This window comes from Rissa tridactyla, chromosome 1 (assembly GCF_028500815.1).
Source record: "Rissa tridactyla isolate bRisTri1 chromosome 1, bRisTri1.patW.cur.20221130, whole genome shotgun sequence".
Classification (NCBI taxonomy): Eukaryota; Metazoa; Chordata; class Aves; order Charadriiformes; family Laridae; genus Rissa; species Rissa tridactyla.
The window spans coordinates 85369705-85394427 of NC_071466.1; positions in this window are offsets into that span (position 1 = coordinate 85369705).

The following is a 24723-nucleotide window of genomic DNA, read 5'->3' on the forward strand; positions in this document are numbered from 1 at the left end:
TGATGGGCTTTGTTCTGCAAGAAGTATGTATAAACATGGATTCTCAGTCCAGTCTGGAATTTGATGGGAAACCTCAGGAAAGCCATGCTCCTTCGTGTTACTCCATTGCAATTTTTAAATACGATCCCGAACAAATATACGTTGATGTATATGAAAACCCAGATATTGCTGTTCTAGTGGACGTTGTGGTTGACATGATGTTTCTTCCTACCCCTCACATTGAATGCGTGTTGGAGTCTGGAGTAGGTATTAAGTCATTTATTTCTAGCCCATACTAAGAGTACACTCCAATATTCCTATGCTGGCTGCCTTGTACTGGTATATGGGGGGAGGGCAGGAATATGGGGAACTGGTTGTGATGGATGCACTCGACACCTTAACCAAACTAGCAGTAGTTTGGTACAGGCTCCAAAGGAGGTAAAGGCTTGGGTCGTAGCTGGGCCAAGAACTCCTCTCGTTTAAATCTGTTCTCTGAAAACCCACAAAGGAGCAGAACGACACTGAGCATTGATGCAGATGAGCTTGCAACATAGTTGGCAGGATCCTAAATCTACATTCGTGACACTGGTACAGCCACTCTGTTCTGAGTCTTCAGAGTGAGCATCCATTTACTCCAGCAAGTTTCCAAATTGAGGAGAAATTGCAAAAGCATCAGAGGGAGAGTATTTAATTCTTTTCACTGGTTTGGGCATGTGGATCTGCTTGAAAACTCAGAAATAGTTTTTCTCCTCGAAAGCCATTTTGGATGAGTTGGAGAGGATAACAAGAGCCGGCGTATGCGCAACAAGTGATGTGGCGTCTTCTTGTGTGCTTCTGCGCTCTACCAAAGTGAGTAACTGTTGCATAGAGCTGAGAAACTACAGTGCGTGACATGACTTAGACTGCAGATCAGGTGATATTCGTGTGTTTTGACATACGTTTCAGTGTTTGATTTTTTTAGACAAATGATAGCAAAAACTTTCAACAATCACTTCTCACGGTGTTGGAACGAGTATTTTCTGCATCTACTGCTCAGGTAACAAGAGCAGTGGGAAGTCACATACCATTAAAAAGCACTTTATTGTTCTGTGACATGCTCTACTTATACTTTAAAGGACTTCACAAAACTTTGCAGTTTGATTGTAATGTAATACATATTAATTTTGGGGGGTTTGTCTTGTGTAGTATTTTTTTTTTTTTAAGAAAGAGAGTTCAGGTCTTCAGTAATACATTAAAAAGTTGAATTTTGCATCAACGTTGCAAAGGAATGTTAACACTAGAAAAATTTTTCAAAGCAAGTAAATAATTCCTGCCAACACTCCAATATGGATGACTGCTGTGGAGGGATAATAAATTCAGTTAATTAAGCTGTTAGGAATTTGAGAACTCTTGCAGTTACAAAAGAAGGAGAGGTTTTAAGAAGTCGATACACGTTACCAACTTTGCTGCAAGAATGCACCTTCAAGCATTTATTTTGAACCATAAGTGGGATGAAGAAAAAACAATGGGAAGGATTAACACAGACAAAGCATCAATTCCAACTCTAAGGGCCCTATAAGAGGCAGAGTCCTTGGGACCCCGTAGGCTCTTCTCTAAAAGAAGGGAAAGAGATTTTTTTCAAGGTCTGCTGCGGTTGTTTTTAACTGGACTGCATAAATATAGCACAACTTACATCATCTTCACGTGCTCTCATTGCTTTGACATAGCAGCGTGCCAGTGGCTCTGATAGCATGGAAGGGTTCTTGCCTTACAGCTCGTACTGCCGGGGAAGGGAGGGCCTTGCAACATCTATTTGCTGCGCTGTATATAATTTAGCAGTAGAAATGTGGAATTGGAAAGTCATGTAACCAAAAGTCTTCCAAGCAAGCTGGGGCAGAGAAAGAAAGCAGTGAGTCAGCTGAAAGTCAGAACATGATTATTATTTTTTTTCCGTCCCATTTGGGCTTGATCATCCCCACTTTATTTTCCAAGTCTGATTTCCAAATGTCTACATCCAGGTTGTTCCCCATCATATACTGACCCATCAGCACAGAAGAAACGTACAAGATTTGTAGCAGGACTGTCTTGTTAGCAGCGGAATGTGAGATCTTCTGGTTTATCAGCAGACCCAGGCGTTTCAAAAAACCATCTGGCTAAGGTGAAGCCTTCTCGTTTGTCTCTTGGTAGTTGATCGTGTACCAGTCCTCAGCTCCCCGTCACTCTAGGAAGTATTGCAGATTGACCTCATTTTGAATTTTGCAAGCAGACTTGATAATATCAGGCCAAATGGTCTTACATGTGTCGGTGACTGTGTCATCTCTGCTGTTTGCATGGTGGCCAGGTTTCTTTTCCACACACGGTACTGCCCAATGTTGGGGATTGGGTCCTTTTAACTTCTCTTTTTAAGTGCATCTGAACTTGCAAAGAATAAAGGAAAAATGCAGTCATCTTCTAGTTGGATTACATGCTATCTCTTGGGTAAAAACCTCATGGCTAGGTTACAACGCAATCTACCAGAAGGAAATCAATTTCCAAAGTGTCTTTTTGAAGTGTTCCTACCACTGAGACTCAGGGAGCTGTACATCCACTTACCAAAGCGTCTTTTTCTTTGGTAGAGTTTTTCTAGATCTGAGTCATGCTTTAGCAAAACAGGATTGCAGCCTTTTGCTAATGAAGCGTTCCTGGCTTTTGCATTAGGTTACTGCTTATGAATCATCAGGAATGGGAGAGATGCACGGCTAAACCTCTGAAGAAAATAAAATTATAGCTCAATTTGCAAGACCAGACTCTTTAGGATAGGTGTTTCAAATATGCCCACGGTGCATCCTCCTCCCTGAGGACAGGCTGCAGGTAGCTGTCTGGAGGAGTGAAAACTTTCCATGCTCGCTTTGCTCCGCGAGCTCTGAAAGGTGCAGGAGGGGGATATCGGGGCACTCAAACTTGAATACCTCCCCTGTGGCAGCACTGCAAGTTCTTTCTCCTACAAGGAAGCACTGGTATTAAGTGAAATTATGCAGTTGTCTCAAGTTTTAAACGAAACAGGATTCCATTGCCTATTTGTTATCACTTCCAGCAGCACAGCAGCCATTCTAGATGCTTGGAAGTGTACGTTCTCTGATGACCTTCTTGCAGGTCTTCCAGCCTCATGTGCTCTGATCTGTGCTTTGGTTCTTGTTGCTGCAGCTATTTGTCAGCTTGAGGTAGTGGCTGCTTCACCTTCACGCGCTATTTTTCCCCAGACCAGAACATGGAGACAGCCGATATCCAGGCACTCACAAAACCAAACACAGCAAAGCTGGGTAATTTTTGGTCTGATACTGGAGGCAGACTCTAAACCTTCTATGATTCTATGATCTGTGGCTTGGCACTAAACTGTGAAATGTAAATTTAAACAACTGAAAAAAAGTTTCTCATATAGTAACAATCACTGATGAACATGTGCTAAGCCAAAAAACTGGTACCTTCTGCTCGTAAAAATAATAATAATAAGATATTCAAACAGATGTCTTCCAGACCTTGGGAGAAAAGGGGGCTCAAAACACACTCAGAATGGCTTCACCTGAACTTTGCAATCTATAGCCAACGTAGAGTTACAAATTCCTTGTTTCAAAGAGTTTGAAACCAGGCAGCTTTCACTACAGCCTTGAAGGGGAGGGTCCCCTCAGCCCCCCGAGCCACCCCCTGCATGACCCACAAAGCTGTGACCCCTGAGAAGCCCAGCATGCCTTTGGGAGGCCCACAGCCGCCTGCCAGCAAGGGCCAGCGGCAGGAGCCAGAGACTGGAGGCCCCTGGGAAGGGTGGGTAGAGGATGGAACAGACGTTCCTTCTGTCTGATGGGACCCAAAGAAACCACAAAAAAAGTTGCTCAAGTGAGAGGCGGACTGGAGGAAAGGACCTGCCTTGCAAGCCAGTGACTCAGGGAAGGCAGTCATTGATGAAATTGTTGTTTTAATCTGCCTTGCCTAAAACGTTCTTCCTCTTCTGTTTATATTATAATAAAGCAATGAAGACTGAAAATCTCCAAAATAGTGGCTTGATTTGTGTCAAAGCTCTGGGTGATTGGGTATTCAGCCATGACACGTGAATTGAGTTAAGCACAGTGCAAGAAAAACTCATACTTTCCTTTGAGTCTACAGGTATTTTTCTAAGTACTGGTTTGCCTGCATGTGTGAAATTTGCATTTGAAAGATGCCCATTAGCAGATGTGCTGGTTTGGCCCCTGCTTATGAAGGACCATGGGCAGGGAGTATGAGCCACATGTTTGGTGGCCTTGTGCAGGTCTGAGGCTGATGGCTCCAGACTCGCACAAGTAGGGCACAGGAGTGACAGACGCCTTCTCATGTTTGCTGTGCGATAGCACAGAGTAGCTTCGCTGTCCTCTTGGAGCAAATGAAACACCCTCCAGGAAGCAGAAGTAGCCAAAAAAAAAAAAAAAAAAGTGGAAATTGCTTTGGTAGCCAAATTGAAAATTGCTTTGAAACATGCTGTGAAAATGTTGTCTTCACTAGCAAAGTCACCTGTAAGTCACCCCTATGTAATGACAGGCAGGTGTACATGTGGATGCCCTTGCAGGTAAATTTGGCGGCTCAAAGCAAAACACTTGTTAGGGGTTTTCAACCATGTTCGTAAATGCAAGGATCTTTCCTGCCAACGTGTCTGGGCCAATGGGCGGGAGACCTGGTTATGCTGCTCTGAAAACACGGCCTGGCTTAACCAGAGGGATAGCTGCTGTTGTATTGTCGTCCAAACAAATTTCAGTCTGGAAGTGCGATGATGCTTCAGATACAGCTCTGTCACGCCAGCAAAAATGACCTTCATACATTTACAACGCTGGACAATTTTTAGGCTAAATACTGCACTGATCCTCAAGAGAAGTAAAAGGATAAATCGGGTAATATTTAGTGATCAAATTTCCAGTTTTGTCAGTATTTCCCTGACATCAGGAAAGAGACTGACTAGATACAAACCATGTCGGTACAGGACTACAATTTTGCTTGCAATGGATCAGTAAAGGAAAAATAAGTCATAACAAAAACTCTGAGTAGTGCAAATTGGATTGATGCAGGAGCCTTCTACACATCTCAGCTAAAAAGAAAATAGTAGTAGCTACCAGAGCTGGTTGTGCCTATACTGATGCTATTCACATCCAGCTACTGATATGAATGGGATTTTTCAGTTTTAAAATAAATGAAAATAAAGTAAAAGTGATGCTCTTCTTCACTTACTTGGTACCAAAAAGTAATCTCTTTGAACTGATGACCGAAACTGTAAGTAAATGACATTTCAATTTTTTTTATTCTATATTAAAAATTAGATTAAGTATTTTTAGTTAAAATTTGTTGAGTTAAATTTCTAAATGGATGTATTTGTCCTCCAGGAAATATAGAGTTCTGCAACATGAAGATGAGTTGCAAACTCTATCTGGAGACATAAATCTTCAGAGTAGGGATCTATATTGTCTTCGAGTCTAAGGATATATTGTACTGTTACTTATGATAGGGTTTCCTTCCAGAAGGTATCTGAAATCTCATAGCACACTCTGCCAGAAGCTGTGGAAGAATCTGATAGATAATTCCCAATACAGTTTGCTACAAAGTGCTTGAGGATAACAGAGTCAAAATATTATTGAGTTAGAGAAAACATTTTATTGATATAAGTCAGTATGTTGCTAGAATTTAGACCTGAAGGACCCTGGGTAAAGGTGGCACTCCAGGAGCTTTGGAGGGGTGGAAATCAATTTTATGCTATTGACTGTAAAGGACTTAAATTCTCTAGAAGCGGAAAACAAAAATAATAAACACCTCTATCACACGTCTCTCATTCAAGGGACACTTGGTGATGCTGAAGCAAAGGCACCCGTGCTGCAGGCTGGCAAGGAGGACAGGGGAGAATGGCACCGGGTGCATCTTTGCTGGCCACATCTGTAGCTCAGGAGGCAGAAGGCACATGGAACAAGGAGCCCAGCAGAAACCAGGCAGGGATTTGCCTGCGGTCTTTTTTCTAATAGCTCTGCGTCAGACTTACATAAATTGCACTGTAATTGCTAGTTATGATAATCTTCAAACACTGAGGGTGATCAAAGATATAAGCTTAAAAATACCAAGCTGACATTAGAAGGAAGTGATTTCCCCTGCCTTGGTAAACTGGTGCCAGCTGGAAGAAGGGAGCGGTTCCAGACTATTATGTAGCTCCTAACATTGCTGCTGCAATGAAAAGCAGCAATTTTCCCACATCCACACTAGAAGCAAATCTGAACTGTCCTCTCAGATCTGCTTTGCTGCCTGATTGTATAGGAAAAACAACACAAAAAAGATTTAAGTCTTAATAAATAAAACAAAAAAGACAGCATTAAGCTCTATCAATATTTTATCTGAGAAACATTGTATGTAGATATTCCATACAATAGCCATTTTATTACCACAAAAGAGAAAATATTTTTGCAGGTGATGAAGTTTTCCCTAATGAAGTAGAACCTCCTGGCTTTAGTGTTCCTCAGCTCCCCTTCCCACAAGCCTGGTAAATGGCTGGGGCTACACTTGCATATACGCGAGTAATATCACGATGTCCAGTGGTCTGTCAACACAAATCAGAGATTTCTTGGCTGTCTATAAGCACTCTTCATAATTTACAACAATCATGAGGCTGATGAGTGCAGACCTGCTTATTCTTCAGTGTGATACTAAAAACTCTGGTATGATGGAAGAACTGTTGGGTGTCCCATTGCTCAGCTCAGCATTGACCGTGGGCTCCGACATGTTTGAAGAATGGGGAAAATCTCTCAAAGGCATGACAGCCAGTAATATTATTTAGGTTGATTGATCTAAATTAGACAGATGGGATTTGCACAGATGGGATACCCAGTGTCATTAGCAAACATGACTCAGTTGCTTTACTGGAAATGTTTTAAACCCAAAACTGAGTAGTACTCTTGCAATATCCACCAGGAGACTCTTTGTGCCAAGCAAGTGAGTTTCACGGATGTTTTAAATACGGCTCTCTGCTGTATCAACAAAGCCTGTGTGAAGGCATTTCATTTCAGAGAGATTTGTAGAAATGACAAGCTGGGGAAGAGAGTAGTCCTTTGCAACATTTGTTGACTGTCAAAGAAAAAAAGCCCTCAGAAAGTCTAGAAACTTAAGAAAACCAGTGCTAAAGTTTCTGATGGAGAGTCAACGCGCTGAAGGCTGCAAGCTGCTTGAAGACATAGAGTGGATAAGCAAGCTGGCTTTCCTCGCAGATACTTGTTTTTTCCATTGTGAGCTCAGTGTGAGTCTCCAGGGGAAAGATTGCCTTTTGTCATGTAGTGAAAGGTACTTTCTTCTCTTGTGAAAAACATGCAGACTTTCACACAGCAATATAAACCACTTCCTTTTTTTACAACAGATAATGATAGGAGGCATAAACTGGAGGTAATGAAACAACTTCTCCCTTAAATTCATGTAGATCCAAGCCTGAGGACTCTGAGGCAGAAAAGAACAGTTTCTGTTCACTGCCTGAGGTGTGGGTGGTGACAAAAGCAGGGTGCCAGGATGAAGGGACCACCCACCCGTCTGACGCAGCGTGGCCATCCCTGAGAGCTTGGGTTGCAATGTCAGGAGTGAGTACCTGCAGGTTTTACAGTGCGGAAAGCTGGCCCACCAGCAAAGGCACTGGTCTTTGGTCCGTGGAGACCGGATTAAAGTCCATGCTCCGCTCCAGGGGACCTGTAGTTCCCCTAACCTTTCTGTGCATCCGCTCAGAGGAGAGACTAGTAATTCCCTATTTCAGGAGCTGGGGTGGGGGGATCAATATCGAAGGACTGAGCCACTCACGGGCTTTGGTAAACGGGCATATGCATACCTCCATGGGGACACTGAGGCGCAGAAATCTGCCTGCACATGAGAAGAAAGAATAAATGCCCTACGTGGGGGCTGCATGCAGGCAGAGTGCAGATCCTTCTGACCCTTGCACCACAGGCACATGCAGGATGTGTGTCCCAGGCAGCAGGAAGGTGTCCATCCACTCCTGTCCACCCCAGAGTGGCAGGTCAGGAAGCTCAGGGGCAACGGACATCCCCCTCCCCTCCCGGTGCTGAGCCTTGTGTGACAGCTTTTATCCTCTGTGCCATGAAGTGTGCTCCAGGGAAAACATCTTCTTGGTGTTTTTGTGCTATTTCAGCTTTTTGGAATGCAACATGCCCTTGCCTGTAGGGTCCTTTTTTCTTCCTGAGAGAGGATTTTTAGGATTTATGAAGTAATGGCTCAACTTAACCTCTTGTTTTCTCTTTTCATTGTATACACATTTGTATAGGTTTTATACCCGACTTAAACATCCATAAAAACAAACCCTTGCAAACAATGCAGTTGGTATCTGTAGGTATCTATCTCCCCTTAGGAAAAGTTTAGAACCAAGTACCGTTTGCCTGTCATAGCGACATATTTGAGACTATCAATCAACCTTATTTTACAAGGTGCTAGACAGCAGAGACCTTTAAGATTTAGAGAGGAGAAGCTGAAGGTAAACTGTAGCCAGTGCAAGATAGTTTTGCACAGGAGGTTAATTTCCATGTTTTAGCAGGGGTAGAAATAGCGTGGTTTATTTTCTTTACCATATTTACTTGCACCACTCTTGGCCATAACATTGCATGTCTTCACACTGTGACAAGTCCCATGATGGTATTACCTGGAGTTTTGCTGCTGGAGAATTTGGGTATAGTCAAGTGAATGAAGTTTGCAACTTCATCAGTTGATCATCAAACTTCAGTTGATTAACAAAATAATAACTTGCTGCAGTTGGTTACATTGGATTACCGTAAGAAAGCACTTGGTTTTCTTTGTCTTTAGGAGACATATACATGGGCAGGGCCGGACATATCATGGTATGGACACACCAACTGTGCTATTAGGCTGTTGCCATGTTGTACAACCCGCACCTTTCACAAGCCCAAGGCCATGCTTCTCTGTTGGAGGTGTCCCTGACGGCCAGGTACGCATGAGCATCCCACCCCAAACTCACAGGAGGCCACCACACTTCGTCCTGTGTCAGATGTCCCCTGTGCTCCCAGTGGAGACAGTAGGCAAGAGGGAGCTCCCATTTCTTCTGCAAACAGCATCACCTGTGCCCAGCATCGCTGGTGCCTGTGCCAGGATGGAGCAGCTCATGGAGGTCTTCAGGCCCAGGATGGAAGCTGATGTATCTCAGCATGCTTTGTTGCTGCTGGAGGTGGGGTGATCAGCATCTCTGAATAATCTGTCTTACCCTGTCTTACATTTGTCACCTAAGGAGTCTCCTTGCCCTCCAACCATGAGAAAAGCCCTGCTGTTCTCATATCAACTCATGGTTTTCTAGAAATCAAGAGTAACGTCTGGGCTGTTACATACATGTTGTTCATGATTATACATGCACATATGCATACATCTGTCTGTCTATCTATCTGTTTATCTTTCTGCCTATCTATCTATTTATCTATACACTTCTGTTTGCATGAGTACTTTATTTTTACCCATTTCACGAGACTCTGGTAGCGTAAATGTCAGTGATTTCTGGCATTGTCTTTCAGCAGAGAAAGAAAAGTTCAGAAATGGCAATCTCTCTGTATATGCTTTTGCCATGACACCACTCTTTCTTTATTTCTGCTATTATTATATGCGAAAAGCATTCAAATCCCTTTTCAAGAGACTGGTAATTGAGACTCACATTGGCTTGCTGCCATCTAAGAGGTGCAGAAATACGCAAAGTGCTCCAGACACAAAACATGACCTTTTCTCACTCTTGTCAGATGTAAACCAGGCTCTCCCCAAGCAGCTGGAGAGCTTTGTAGACCAGCTCAGAAATGTGTGTCACCAACATCAGCAGGCTTCTGCTGTGTTGTGCTCGGTCTTTCCCCTGGGAGCCCATGGCGAGGCTGGTGGGAACAGGTCCCGTCAGAATTTTAATGGTAACAGGGTTGCAGCGATGGCAGCGGGTCAAGTGATGCCGGGAGCTTTGGAGACAGTCACGATTCTCCACTCGTAACATGCTTGTGTGGGCAGCTGAAGCCCTATATTGTATGACCTGCTGTTCCATGAGGCAGCAAGGACTGTCTGAGCACAAGGGAGAGAAATACCGTTAGCAGGATAGTTTTAGCAACGAGACAAGTTCAAAGGCATTGGCAGGGTTTAAGAGATGGTGAAAATACTTTCTCTTCAAAGAATGAGAAAGAGGACAGGGTGGGGAGAAGGAATCACGGCAGGAGCAGTAGTGAAGGAGGCTAGCCCAGGGACCAGTCAGCAGTGAGGGCCTTTTGTACGCAGGGATGCAGGCTGAGACCTGTAGGTCCTCAGCTGGCAGGAGGATAAAGGAGGTACCTGGAAAAAATCTGGGGAAAAAAAATGGCCAAGAAGAAAAATGACACAGAGGGACACCAGTGCAGGGCTGGTCAGGGGTTGGATATAATGACCGACCTTCCATTGAGATTTACAGTTGCTGCCAGTATTACTACAGGTGTTGCTGGGAAAACCAATTCCATCAGCAGAAAAAACATGTTATTGAGTTAGTGAGTGCTTTTGAATTAGTGATTTCTGTCTGAACTTCACCTTCCAAAAGGATTTTTGCATCGGCCAGACAGCTGTAAGTGTGGTCAGTCTGGTACATAGGGATGAGTGCAAGGGTGGGGTTTTCTTTCCACAGAAGGACCCAAAATCAGTTACATGGAATCAAAGGAAGGAAAATGCAACCAGTTCAAGTATCATATGAGAAAAGGCCTGAGCCACCGGGAGTCGCTTTACATTAGTATGTATTACAAATAGTACTGAACATGTCTCAATAATTTTGCCTCATTTGGGAGGGAGTTCAACTTCCCTTATTTCAATACCTCAAACATGACACTTATATGAGATGATTTCTTTCCAGCTGCATGGATTCATTTATAATTTAGGTTTTCATCAAATTGAAATATCATCCAAGTTCATACGAATTTAATAACAATGTGGAGGCAAATAAAAATCAAAACATTGAGAAAGGGCAATATTACGGTTCTAGGGTTTATGATCTTTTCTCTGACAACTCGACATCATTATTTGCAAAGCCATGCACATCCTGTTATCTGAATGTATTTGGATGCTATGGTTACTTGACAGTCTTAATCAGACACAGGTGGCTCCAAGCAGTAACTGCAAACATATATAAAAACAGTCATCCAAGCAAAGAAAACCAACCTGGTTTTCCCATAATCTATAGCACAGGAGCAATAAAGCATCCAGTTGAGTATTAAAAATAACAAATAAAACGAAAACGCATTTGTATCTTGACTTCCTTATTCTGTGTGGTCTTAGGGTTTTCTTATTAAATTTACGTGAGACAGTCAAAATAAAAATGCTAATTGGTTGGAAAAAAAGTAGTGCCCATTGTTTACGGGACAGACTATTGCTCTTTCCATACAATTTTGCAGAACATGGGAGGCACAGGACAGACCACCAGCAACTCTTGCACATAGGCTACTACAAAGCCATTTTCTGAATGCAGTTATTCATTTTACATCCCCTAGAAGTAAGCAGATATGCAGTTAAAAGCAGTGCTTCCTAATATATTCTCTCCATCTGAGGCTAAGGTTTTAGCAAGCTAAGCGATTCAGAGTGAAATAATAAAATTTAAAATGGAGAACAAGTCCGGACAGAGCTTAACACAACGAGTATTGCCTGCCAAAATGTAAAACAGTGAATTATTATTTTATTTTAGACCTTGAATATAAAGCTCTATCTGAGTACAAATACAGATGCAGAAATGCATTTAGAGCATTAGTGATCCGGACCAACAACACCCAAAAGCATGAGAGGAGCTGAAGAGATCTATGAAAGTTGCCAGAAGTCAGAGCAGGCACAGGGTTAGGGGAGCCCTGGACTACTGCAGAGGACCTCTGTGTTCTCAATCACTTTTCCCAAGGTCCTGCTGCTGGAGAGAGATTGGGTCAGCCTTCATGAGTAAATCCACGAGCATCCCTTGGAAGGACTCTCAATAGTTGGCCATATGAGCTTGCAGCACCCCACCATGGTGTGGCAGCCACCCTACTGATTCAGGGCAGGACAGAGCAGGTGGGGGGAATTCACACCTGTCACTGTGGTCTGCCTCCAAGTCCCATATTCATGTGACCTCCTGGCTGTTTCCTAGTACAGCTCCCAGGGTTCTTACAGGAGTCATTCCTGCCCTCTTCATGCCCAAGGGGATTATATTCCCCTGAATGTGTTTATACAATATGGAAGAGGACATCCCACGCCCTCCCATTATCTTCCATGTGCAGCATTATGTATTTAAGAATTGCTCTGATGAAATTTTTAATCCTGAGATTAAAAATCCTGAGATTTCATCTGGGATAGGGTTAATTTTCTTCCTAGTAGCTGGTATAGTGATGTGCTTTGGATTTAGGATGAGAATAACGTTGATAACCCACTGATGTTTTAGTTGTCGCTGAGTAGCATTTACACTAAGTCAAGGACTTTTCAGCCTCTCACACCACCCCATTGGAGGGGAGGCTGGGGGTGCACAAAAAGCTGGGAGGGGGCACAGCCGGGACAGCTGACCCCAACTGGCCAAAAGGATATTCCATACCATACGGCATCGTGTTCAGTATATAAACTAGGGGGAAAGTTGGCTGGGGGGACGCTGCTCGGGGACAGGCTGGGCATGGGTTGATTGCTGGTGAGCAATTGTTTTTCCATTTACATCTCGTCTGTCTTGGGTTTTATTTCTCTCTCTTTTGCTATTTTCTTCATTATTGTTGTTATTATTATTATTATTATCATCATCGTAATCATCATCATCATTATTATTATTATAATATTTCAATTATTAAGCTGTTCTTAACTCAACTCATGAGTTTTCTCACTTTTACTTTTCCGATTCTCTCCCCATCCCACTTGGGGGGAGTGTGCGAGCAGTTGTGTTGGCGCTCAGTTGCCAGTTGGGGTTAAACCCCAATAATGTTAAAATGGCCCTAATGTTAAATGACAATAAGACATTCATTATTCCATGAAAATACTCGTGGACAGTTTCTTAAAAAATCAGTATAGTACTTCTGAAAAGAATCAGTAGAGGAAATAGTAAAACTATTGCTCAAGCTAGCGCATTAAAGTCTTTTTTCAGGATGTCGCATTAAGTAGGTAAGAGTAAATCTCTGATAATATTAAAGCAACATGAAAGCTCTCTTCCTAGCATGACTTTCACTAGTGCTTGAAGAACATTTTGATCTGAGAGTCCTGGCAAGCTTGAAGATGGACTTCATATTGCTGTTTGCTATGGCACAAGCAGCTTTCTAGTAAGAATTCAGCTCACTCTCACCTTATACCATTAACTCAAGCCAAGAGGCCTTCTCTGCACTGTGTGTGGCACTGAGACATGTACAGCCTTCAAAAGCCTTCAGAGATGAGTGGAGACAAAGCTGGGGAGAGCATGAAAAGCACCTGGCTTTCCTTCTCCAGCAGAGATGAGTGGTGAACTCCTCAACTTTCAAGATTTGTTTTCCGTCTTTTTTCCTCCTTCTCCTCCCGTCACTGTTGCCACTACAGAAGTAAGAGGACTTCTTATGTTGGGGATGTACTGGGGAGATGTGAGAAGCCTCTTCCAAACCTCTCTGCAAGGTTTTTAGTCTAGGATGCCAAGATCAGGTATTATAACTGGTCGCTTTCACTGAGCGGCAATGCTTCACTCTTGGTAACGTTGCTATTAGGCCACCGCTCCCTCTTCCTGGATTAAAAACCTAGCACTGCCACCAGCAGAAATTATGAGGGAATGCGAATGTAACAGATATGTGCAGAAACAGATATGTGAGCTTTCCTCCATTGCTTCAGAAAAGCAAGAAACTTGAAGACATCATTGGGAAGGATTTCAAGTGCTGCCTCCCAGGCCCACAGCTGTCAAGGCAGGACAGATGACGTGTGTGATGTCTCCCTAGCAAAGGGATGACCTTCGTTTGACGAGAGTCAGCAATAGTCTCACAGCTGGAAAGCCCAAATCTTATAAAAGTTGCTCTGATATCAGTAGAAACTCAGAGGAAGTGCAACAAATAGTTCTCCCTTTTGAATGAAGCTGGCAGTCATGCCACGTGTACTTTATTTTTATTCTGCCAACAGAAGGGGACATCCTTGTATTTCTTCTTTTGTGATTCCATATGCTTTGGAGATATGTATGTATCATGTGTGCTGCATTGTAGCTGCACTTTGCTGATGTTTTTTTGCAATATATAATCTGTGACTTTTTCCAGCCTGGAACTTGATTGCTTTACTCTCTAGAGAATATTCTCATCAGGGAGGTTTGCTCAAATGTGTCTTTCAAGAGCAGGAATTAGTATTTTGATCAAACCAGATTTAGAAAGACATGAGGTGATTGAGTCTATCTTGCTTCTGTAACTTAACAGGCTCATGGCTTTTCTCGCTCTGATTGTCCTGCGATGTTTTGCCCTTGGTTGGCAAGTATGATACTTTGAGAAGAGTGTATCCGGCTAGAAACAAGCTGAACACAAGCTATGACTTCCTCTACCTCCTTGTGTATTTTTCCTTTAAAGTTGTGTTCAAGGATGTTTCTTAAACATAAGTGTTTATAGCAGCCTAATGACCCTGTCTAAGCCTGGCAATGGATGGGAAAATTACAGCAGAGTCCTTTGCACTGATACTTGGGAGTTATGTCACATTACTGTTCTAGTGGATTCTTTATCACTTGGAGGTTCCGGAACATATGGTTCATTTTCTTTAGGAATGGCTTCTATGATCCTTGTCAGCTATTTGCTGCTGCCTGGCAATCTTTAATCTTTGCTAGACAGACTTTCTTTTGAGCTAGGCTTCAGAAGACCTTGCTCCTACTCAGAGATATCCAGCTATTTACCAGTGTTTTAAAAATCTTTATGACTCTTCAATGATGTTTTTCCTCTTGCTTGCTGTAATAATAAAAGTTATGGCTCATAGCACTTTTTGGTAAAATTAGTGACCACTCAATATATTTTTTGCATTGCTTTTGTTTTCCATTTACAATCCCCCTATTGTTCTCTGGATAAGACAGTTGCAGGATTATTGCTATAGTCATTCATTTCAGACCCTAAAGTGAGGATTTACTGCAAAACAGTGAGAACCAAATATTTGAACACAAAAAACCTGTCAATTGAATAGCGGCTTCCCATACGGTGCTGGATCGCAGCAGTTTCTCTCCTCAGGTTTGACTCCGGTGTCAGAGTGAGGTGCAGAGCCTGGCCACTCCGAGCAGACACTTCATTGGAGACAGAAGGATGCTGTGGGAAGTGCTCTGAGACAGGGAAGGAGTCTCAAGCAATGTGCTAGGCCACCTGGGATGAAACAAGTTTAACTGGGAAATATTTTTTACTACTAATGCGGACAACACGCAGTAAAGCAGTTAGGGCAGCACAAGGTGCGCCAAGGCAATGGACATGGCCAGAGCCACCTCCTGCATCCCCCAGCTGGGTCAGGAGGGAGAGGTGGCACTGAACTGACACCTCACAGAGCAGCCATCAATAAAATCAGTCCCCTGGGGGTCTGCATATGACTTTCACTGTCGCTTCCCTGCATTTAACTCAATTTTTTATAGTAAAAATGAAATAGGGGATGTTAAATGGCTCCCAATTTAGCTCTTATAATAGAAGTGTCATACTTCAAAGCAGCCATTAAAAGTGCTACTAAAAGCAGCTGCTGGGCTCAGAGTTGATGGGGAAATAAGAAAGGAAAAGAAATATAAAAGGGTTGTGTGTGGTAGGGGGGAAGCACTGCAGAATGAAAACTGTGTCAAATGCAGTGGGGACAAGGACAGTCATTCCCTCACTGATACTCATAATGTGGCGGAATTTGATGTTGATGACTGAAAGCAAAGTGTATTTAATTTTCTATTCAGAAATATTTGTCATTCATCAAAAACCCGATGGAAAGTATTCTTGGATAAGAGGAATATTTTAAACCTGAATTTTAAGATAAAGGCTCAGTTGTGGTACTTCCTTGGGTTTGTTTGTAATGATACCTTTAATGATCATTTTAATGATCCTTCAGTATTTATACAGGCTGGCTGACAGCCCGTGACTTGTATTTACACAATGAAGTCTGATAGTGTGTTCCTTTTCTTGAGTGTCCACATTTTGCTCAGGCGGAAATCACAGCTAACAGGAGCTATTAACAAGCTAGTGGCTAAAGGAGTTAACGCTCTGCTAAAATAGGGCTTCAAAAGGAGTAAAGTGATGTAAATCATGTAATACACTTAAATTTTCTTAGTTTTTCAGATAAAATTGTGGAAAATGCCATATCGTGATGCATATAATTCATCATTCAGACATCTCACAGCCTTTTAAAAGTACTGGTTTTGTTGCAAGTTATCAGGTAACAAATATAAAATTAGACATGAATAATATAAGAAAAAGGGATGACAACAAGGGAAAGAGGACTATTGAATAAACTTCTTGTTATCACATAGACATGTGTATAACACCCTCTGGTCATGAAAGATGGGGGGAAAGGAGTAGTCCAGGTACCCCATCCACTACAGGTGTGGAAATAAAGAAAATGACTAAACATTTTGTGCATGCATGATTATGTGCAGAGTCAGAGAAAGATTAGGAAAGAAAGGGTTTACAAGGCTCTCATTTGCCACTGACATAAGGTCTGGACTGCCAATAAAAATATGCAGTTGACATTACTAGCCCAGATAGCATTATAGGTTGGGGCAACACTACTCACACAAATAGTTAGCATTGTTTTACACATCATTTTTAAAAATAACAGGGGAAAACTGAGGTAAAACTCATTGGGCATGGGTTAACAGTGGTTTTGTAAAAAAATAATAGTCGTTGGGTATCAGTAAGGCTTTGTCTTGTGTTCCTGTGTAAATTTTAATTGATTTGTGTAGGATATGACAGTTTTTAGTTTTAGAAGAGAAGGAACTCATAGGGTACTTTGAAAATGACATTGGTGCAAGAAAGATGAAGGCAATGTCACCAAAAGATCAGACCAGAGGGCTGTACATCAGGAACCTCTGCATCTATTACCATGTCTCTTTGTGAGACCTCGCTGAGGTTATTTCATCTCTGTGTTCCGGCTCCCACCTTTCCCAGATATCGCCTTTGTCACTAGACTTTTTTGAAACCTTTTGAAAAGTGCAAAACTTTAATTGATTGAAACTTGATAAGAATTCCTCTCTTCTAGGAAACATATTTGTAAGAGATGGTGAAGTCAGGTCTTCCCACAATGAGAAACTGTGAGCATTCAGTCTAGTCAGTTAATACAGTCAGAAGGTTTATTTTAAGTTGTTGAGATCTATGAAGGAGGACCCCCAAATTCATGGGACACCAGAAAGAGTAAGTTCCCTTGTCATACCAAGAGTATCTATCTCCAACTCTGCAGTATAAAAACAGAGGAGAAACAACTCCAAAGTCTTTGCCAGCAGCTTGATGGTGAAAGCACTGTGGAGAGCACTTCCCCATCCTTTTCCGGTGAGAAGGACTGGACTGTGGTCTCTGCTCTACAAACTGCTTAGGCATTTTACAGTCATTGGTCATTTTTAGATTCACAAGCTTGAAGTAGGAGTGTAATTTAAAGCTGAACTCCTTTCCAGTGCATAAGTGGAGGTGAATCTCCCAGCTTTTTCTGATGAGGACAGTCTTGACCACTGTCCTATTGGCATGAAGGATGTGCAGATGACTGGTGGGTGATCAAGTAGCACGAAGTCTATCTAACCTTGAAACAAGTGAGAATGACAGTTGTGCAAGGTATTTTTATGATATTCTAAAATCTTTAAGATGAAACTAAATTCAAAACTTCAAAATGTAGAAACTTCAAAAAATTATGTACTGTGTCAATAAGAATGCAGTCTTCAAACACTAAGTGAAAGACGGCAGAAAATAAAATCTAGGCTTACTGACTAAAATTCACCACAGTAAAAAGCATATTAAAGACAGCTGACATCAGCTCTGCTCTCCTTTATCAAGTATCTTTACACATAACAGGAAAACCTTGCTGTGAAAGATGCCAAAAACTTCTCGGTAAAAGACCCTAACTCAGATAATTCAGCTATCTAGACTAGACTAGACTAGACTAGACTAGAATAGAATAAGACTATTTCAGTTGGAGAAGACCTACAGAGATCATCTAGTCCAGCCACCTGAGCAATTCAAGGCTGACGAAAAATTAAAACATAGAATCACAGAATCCTAGAATTGCCTAGGTTGGAAGGAACCTTTCAGATCATCTAGTCCAACCATCAACCTAACTCTGACAAAAAACATCACTAAACTATATCTCTAAGCAGTATGTCTACCCGTCTTTTAAATACCTCCAGGGATGGTGACTCAACGACTTCCCTAGGCAGCCTGTTCCAATGCTTAATAACCCTGTCAGTGTAAACATGTTTCCTAATATCCAGCTTAAACTTCCCCTGTCACAACTTGAGGCCCTTTCCTCCTGTTCTATCAGCTGTTACTTGGGAGAAGAGACCAACCCCCACCCCGCTACAAAGTCGTTTCAGGTAGTTGTAGAGAGCGATAAGGTCTCCCCTCAGCCCCCTTTTCTCCAGACTAAACAACCCCAGCTCCCTCAGCTGCTCCTCATAAGGCTTGTTCTCTGGACCCCTCACCAGCTTTGTTGCCCTTCTCTGGACCCGCTCCAGCACCTCGATGTCTTTTTTGTGGTGAGGGGCCCAAAACTGGACACAGTACTCGAGGTGGGGCCTCACCAGTGCCGAGTGCAGGGGAACATTCACTTCCCTAGTCCTACTCACGTTATTAAGGGCATCACCCAAATGCCTCTTAAACACCGACAGGCTTGGGACATCGACCACCTCTCTAGGAAGCCTATTCCAGTGTTTGACCACCTTCTCAGTAAAGAAGTTTCCAAATGTTCAGTCTAAACCTCCCTTGGTTCATCTTTAAACCATCACTGCATGTCCTATTGCTGGATCCCAGGGAGAAGAGACCAGCACCTCCCACTCCACTTCCCCTCCTCAGGAAGGAGAGAGCAATGAGGTTGCCCCTCAGCCTCCTTTTCTCTAAACTAGACAAGCCCAGAATTCTCGGCCGCTCCTCGTAGGACATTCCTTCCAGCCCTTTCATCAGCTTTGTTGCCTTCCTCTGCATGCATTCAAGGACCTTCGCATCTTTCTTAAATGGTGAGGCCCAGAACTGCACACAGTACACAAGGTGAGGCCACACCAATACTCTATACAGTGGGATAATCACCTCTTTCGACCGACTAGTTATATTGTGTTTGATGCACCCCTGGATGCGGTCTGCCCTCTTATCAATAAAGGAGAAAAGGACTAAGATGAGCCTAGAGATGAGACATCCCTTGTCCCAGATCAAAGGAAGAGGCAGGCACAGTCTCTAGGAGATGGACATATGCAGATTATCGCAGCCAACAGAGATGTAGTTATTTTTTGCCTGTAACCACCTGCCCTATGGATCCCTGGTTCCTAGACTAGAGTGCTGTTCACTGCATCATTCAATACCAGGCAGGCGCTACCTTTCATGGTTGACATAGATAAGTAATTGGTTCAATGTCTTCTACAACGACAGCCCAAAAGACAGACTCATAATCTGAAAATACAGGCATACACAAGCATCAGCAATTGGATTTCAGATTAAAGGCATAGAAATATGAGTCTCAAAGCTCAAACTTCTACCCTCTGTTTATTAGGTATATTGTGAAAAATGCCATAATTTCTTCTTTGTATTTCTTTTACCCGTTGTGGCTTGTTGCTTGGAGATATACACTATCCTACATCTGGATGAATCTCTGTTTACTGAGATTCACATTAAATCTTTGACAGTGTTGCAAATCTGGGAACTGTGTTTATTATTATCGAAGGATATTAAATTTTATAGAATTGAGAGATGACAAAGGAGCAGGCTAATCTGTGCTGCTACGGAGTTATCTAGCACACAAGCCATAAACAACATCACAACTGGAAGTGAAAATCTTCTGGAGCAGAAACAGTGTACGAGGTGCAGAACAAAGATTGCAACCAGTGCTCATTACAGCCATGCAATCTCTTTGGAAGAGAGAATGTATTTCCTAATGGATTTTTTTTCATAAAGGATTGTGCTACAGAGTGGGATTTTGTAATACAGGTGGTGAGGTGCTTGCACAAATCTTGAGCAAGGCAATTGGCTTAATCACAGAGGCTGGGAGGCATGCTGGATAGTTTGGAGAGTGGTTCCTTCTCCTTGACAACTGAACATAAACAAAGTGATATAATTTCATTATTTTATTATATAACTAGTAACAAGAACACCAAACAACCCATGGTAATAGAAACAAAAACTTTGCTCCATCCCACATTTTAGCTGTCATGCAGTTTTAACTCTGTCTGTGAAAATGTTTATTCCCTAAAGAAAAAGCAGGATTTGACACCAGCAGTAAAAGCTGCATTTCCCAATATTTTCTACTTAAGATGCCTGACTTTAGACTTGTCAATAACTGTCCTTAGGTACAGTATCAAGATTAGTTATATTTTCCATCTCAACTTTTTTTTTCCTAAGAAGCCTTTCTTTCCCTTATATGCTAGTTTGTGGTTGACAGTCATCCTTGACATTGATTGTCAGGCTGATTTATATTAACAGGATCAGAGGGAGAGTTTTCCTAGGCAATTCCCTGTGGGATATGTCACTGACTTTTGTAACAACAACTGCTATCATTTTTAGGAGCTGCTTTCACCAGGCCTAGAGCAAAGATGGTAAATAACAATGACTGCACAGTGTAATGTCAGTGTTTCTTGACTGCAGGTCTTTGTCATCACAAAACTATGCCTGCGAAAAGCCTTGATGACTTCAGCGAAAAAACCTTCAAGTAACTTTGTCCAGTGTTGAGGATAAAGAAAAGGAGACAGAGAGAGAGAGAGAACAAACTTTGTGAAACTTTGGGCTAGATTAATTAACTTGTCAATTGGTGACTCACATGTAATAACAAAGAATGTAAATTAATTTCATTTCTAATGTCAAATATTGGAAATTGTATGCACCACTCATCACATCACTGTGCATCTAAGTGCTAAGCATAATTAATTGTTTATATACTGATCTCTTTAAAAAAATCCAGACAGTCATGAACATAACAAATATGAGCATAATTTGAAAATGGAGAGACAAATGTCTCACCTATTCCTGGCTCCTTAATATTCCTAAGAGGTGGATTAGATATTACACAAACTCAAAAAAGTATTATAAATCCTTTGATCCTGAGAGATCAGACCGACAATAGTTCATTGTCAGCATGCAACAGTAGACGTGTTCCATGTCCAGTAGAAGTAATATCTGGTATGCACAACTAGGGGCATGAAGATTTTGTTAATATTGGATATCTTCCTCAATGATGTGCAGGTGTGAAAGCATGGCAAGGAAAATAGAAAATGCATAGAAGATTGAACTGCTGGACTTGAGAAAAATGACCAGAAACTTTTATAACAGGAAGCTCACCCAACAGCGAAATTGCAACCCATAGTAAAGGCATATTTGAGATTTTGAAAAATAAAGTCATAGGATATATTTCAAATATCTATGTAACTGTATTGCCATTGATTTTAAAGGAATTGGTCTGAAAAGATTTACCTTTACACTTAGACCATGACAACTCTAACCACACTATTGCTAAATTGTTTTTATTTATTTATTTTGTTAACATATATTATAATGATGATGCTTTGGCTTTGATTGTGTTGTGAAGTGCAACACAGACATGTGCAGGAAACCAGTTTGAAGTGCTCTTGTGTAATTGGTACATGGACAACAAGGCACGCAGATGATGGACAGTGTTGCAAGACACCCTGCTCTGCCTGGCCACTGGTCCCTATGCTCTTGGTGAGGAACCACAGCTGGTCAGGGGGAGCTGGGGCTCTGACACGGCTGCCTGGAATGAAAACAACATTTTGAAGGCAGCGTGAGGCAAGGTTGTGCAGCCAGGCAAGCATGGACATCCAAGGAGGCTGGGTCCCACCTCCAGGAGAGGCAAAGATACCCAGCATGGCTGGGCTGTGATCCCAGCAGCATCTGCCATAGTATCACCTGCCCAGGGACACCAAACTATTGGTGAGAGTCCATTGCCTACAAGGAGACAACTGGTGCTGTTGGAGATGAGCCAAGGTATCCAGGATTTTGTGGCATGAATTGTGGAGACGCGACAAAGGGCATGTGGGACACTCATGTCCTCATGGAGAAAGAGCTGGGTGCCAGGCAGGGACCCCTCACGTCCGTTGTTTTGGCAACTAAATTGCGCCCTGTGTATCAGGATATAGATTTCAAGCACTCCTAATCAGAGTCATGGATTTGGACAAGGAGCTGAAGATATACATGAGAAATTATGTCCTGTTACAGGTCAGCTGGCTCCCTTGGTCTCCATCTGCATAGAATTTTGAGAGGAGGGAGGAGGAGAAATGGTCTTATAAAAATACAAAGAAAAGGAACAATATAGGGGTCTTTTAAAACAGTAATAGCATGCTTATGCTTTCATAACTAGAGTTCTCTGTGGCAGATATCCACTGACACTCTGTGATAATGAGGTACAATAAGATGCCATGGTGATTAAGTGGAAATATTAGGACTGAGTCCCACTGCTCTTGTCTTGTAAGGCTTTGTTCATTTACAGGCTTCTGCCTTCATTAATATTTCCTATATCAGAACATGTTTGAATATTATTGTTAGGCCCACCAGCGAGAGAATCAGCACAGCCATGGGAGCAACAAATGAATATTATCAACCAACAGAAGCTTTTCCAGTAGTTGGAGCAGACTGGGATGTCCCCGGAGGAGCACAGGGAGGCACACAGCAATTGTCTGAGTTCTCACGTCCATCCACGCATATTGGCGTTCAGTGTCCTCCTCATTTTCCTCCCTCTTTTCCCCTCTCCTCAGCTGTTTTGGGGAGCTGTTGGGTTGATTCACATCACTTATTACAGAGATGTGCCGTTTCTCGGCAGTTACTCTCATTTTTATGCTATGATTAGTACACACAGCAATAAATTTTGTCTGAAGGTTAGCTAAAGTAACACATCTGAGTGGAAGGTTCTGGGGATGTGCTTAAATATCGATGTCTTCACTTAAGTATCCATTTAACAGTAAGTCCAGAAAAGCTGGGGCGTGGTTATTGCTTGCTCAGGCAAAGGAAATGTTCCCATTTCTGAATGTGTCCCTATTATAAAATAGTTAATAACTCCGGTCAGTTCTTCTAGTCACAGAAAATGTCATTAAATTAATTTACCTTCTTTAGAGAACTATGTTGAACTGAGTCCTCAATGATAATGTCATCTGTGGATTCTTGAAGAATTTCATCTAAATAATTTCAAAACAGTATTTGGCATCTGCATAGTGGGGTTGGTGCATTAAAGTGGAAAATGTCTAAACCAGACTGCAGACAGTTTGTGACTTGATGACTAAATGACAGTAGTTAGTATGGTAATAAGCTGCCTTCTGGTAATTCGTTACAATAAGTGGCAAAACATTCCTAATTTCTCCTCTGTAGTGTAACAGTTGCATTAGTCACAATTAATTACACAGTTTCTCCCATGAGTGTCAGACTTACATTAATTGTATAATGATTTATTTGGCTTCCCACCATGCAGTAGCTGAGGTGATGTGCAACAGTTTAAAACCACCAGTAGAAAAAGGCACCGCAATTTGTCTATAAAGTGCTTTTTGCTTCAGGTAGCAGAGAGATGTTTGTGGATGGGGAGGGGGTGTATGGCTTGTGCCTCCCGGCTGCCCCGAGAAAGGCACACGCTTCCACGAACCAGGTATGTGTCAACTGCAGGGTAGGTTTAGATTAGACATGAGGAAGGAGTTCTTTACAATGAGGGTGGTGAGACACTGGAACAGGTTGCCCAGAGAGGTGGTGGAGGCCCCATCCCTGGAGACATTCAAGGCCAGGCTGGATGAGCCTCAGAGCAACCTGATCTGGTTGAAGGTGTCCCTGCTTACTGCAGGGGGGTTGGACTAGATGGCCTTTAGAGGTCCCTTCCAACCCAACACATTCTGTGATTCTGTGATTCTATGAACTGTGCACATGTACAGCTTGTCACTGTAACATCAGGCAGTACAGCAGCATCCCTCACCATCCGTATGCATCAGCATGCAGAGTCTGCTGCAGAAAGGACGTAGACCCTGTACCACAGTGGGGGAGGAGGATGCCTTGTCCTCCAGAGAGATTTCCCCTGACTCTCCATTTCACAAGCAACGTTGTCTCCCATTTCAGGTATGCAGGACAAAACACAGCTTTTGTTTCAAAGCCAAAAAGTTAGCAAACGAAAAGAAGATGCAAAGCATCTCTAGGGAAAGAAGGCATCCACCTGGAACCTTCTGCATATGAAGTGGACTAAGAAGCGGTGTGTGTCTTGTATTACATTTGCAGGGTGCAGTGACAGTTTTCATTTGATACAGTACACAGAAAAGCAGACTCCTTTCATACCATACATATTCTTTCAGTACCCAAAGGATGTACCATGCCCTCCAGCCAGTGCCACCCGCTTGGTCTCCAATCCCCAAAGATTCCCACTGGGCTTTTAAAATTTGTATATCAGTGCAGAGCAAGAGTACTTATACAGCTTTTTCTTGCATATTCTCTACATTAGCTATGCAGCAGTCATTCGTCCCAAATAAATATGTAAGAAAGATGAAAACTGAAATCTTGTTTTACTAAACAATCCATTTATTGATTTTTCATATTTGGGAAATATTCAATAATGAAGTATCCAGTGCAGAGCTTTTTTTCCTTCTGTAGTCTGGGTCACTGTTGTTGGAAGCAACTTCCACATGGGTCAGGGAGTTGCCTCACCATTGCTGAGCTCTCT